At 38.0% G+C, this 1,028-nt stretch overlaps 1 protein-coding gene across 1 annotated transcript in view; it reads left to right on the top strand.

Moving 5' to 3' along the window:
- The window catches only part of LOC106875323 (probable serine/threonine-protein kinase drkC), a 136,013-nt gene that overhangs the window by 103,587 nt on the left and 31,398 nt on the right, over nucleotides 1–1,028 (top strand). The window lies entirely within an intron of this gene.

The following is a 1,028-nucleotide window of genomic DNA, read 5'->3' as shown; positions in this document are numbered from 1 at the left end:
AATATCTATAAAATTGTCAAAAGCTTGTTTATTTCTGTTTTTTTAATTTATTTTTAGTGTTATTTATTATGTTTTGCTAAAATTGTTGTTTTTTCTGATGTCATCAGAAAAAAGTGATTAAAATTCATTAAAATGACAGATCTATCGGACTTTCAAAGAGTTCAAATTGTTGGTACTCATATGGCAGGCACTAGCGTAACAAAAACAGCCGAGATATTTGGTGTATCATGAAATACTGTCTCGAAAGTAATGACAGCCTTTGAGAAAGAGGGAAAAGCCTCCTCGTCGAAACAAAACTCCGGATGAAAACCAAAATTTCCAGATAGGGACCGTCGGAATATTTCGTGAATTGTTAGAAAGGTTCACAAAAGTACAGCTCCCAGAATTATAGCAGAGTTTAAGGACCACCTCAAGAGCTCAGTTTCCACAAAAAGTGTTCGCTGGGAGCTGCTCAAAGCCGGATTTCACGGGAGGGCTGCAAACAGAAAACCACTACTTTCAAAAACAAACGTTGCACAGCGTTTAGACTGGAGTAAAAACCTACAGAATTAGTCCCTATAACAATGGAAGTGTGTTATTTTCTTGCACGAGTCATCCTTTATCTTACTTCCGACCACCGGCCGAGTATACGTGCGGAGACAGCCAAAAGAAACATTTGACCCAGACTGCCTTCTTCTAACTGTTAAAGATAGAGAGATTCTGTGATGAACTGAGTGGGACGTGTATCTTGGAAATCTGCTGGTTCAATGGTTTCCCTTCATGGCAAAATTAATACTCAAGACTATTTAAGCATATTATGTGATCAACTTCATCCTATGGTTGCGGAACTGTTTCCGGAGGTAAGCGCAATGTTTCACGATGATAATGCACCAATTTACACAGCTGAAGTTGTTCCTGAATAGCACGAGGAACATTCTAGTGAAGTTGAACATATTATTTGACTACCACAGTACCCAGATCTCAATATTATTGAACATTTATGGTGCATAATATTGAGAAAAACCGTCATCACTACAAGAACTGGAGAC

Source organism: Octopus bimaculoides, chromosome 12, assembly GCF_001194135.2.
Source record: "Octopus bimaculoides isolate UCB-OBI-ISO-001 chromosome 12, ASM119413v2, whole genome shotgun sequence".
NCBI lineage: Eukaryota > Metazoa > Mollusca > Cephalopoda > Octopoda > Octopodidae > Octopus > Octopus bimaculoides.
This window is presented reverse-complemented; position numbering and strand designations above follow the sequence as displayed.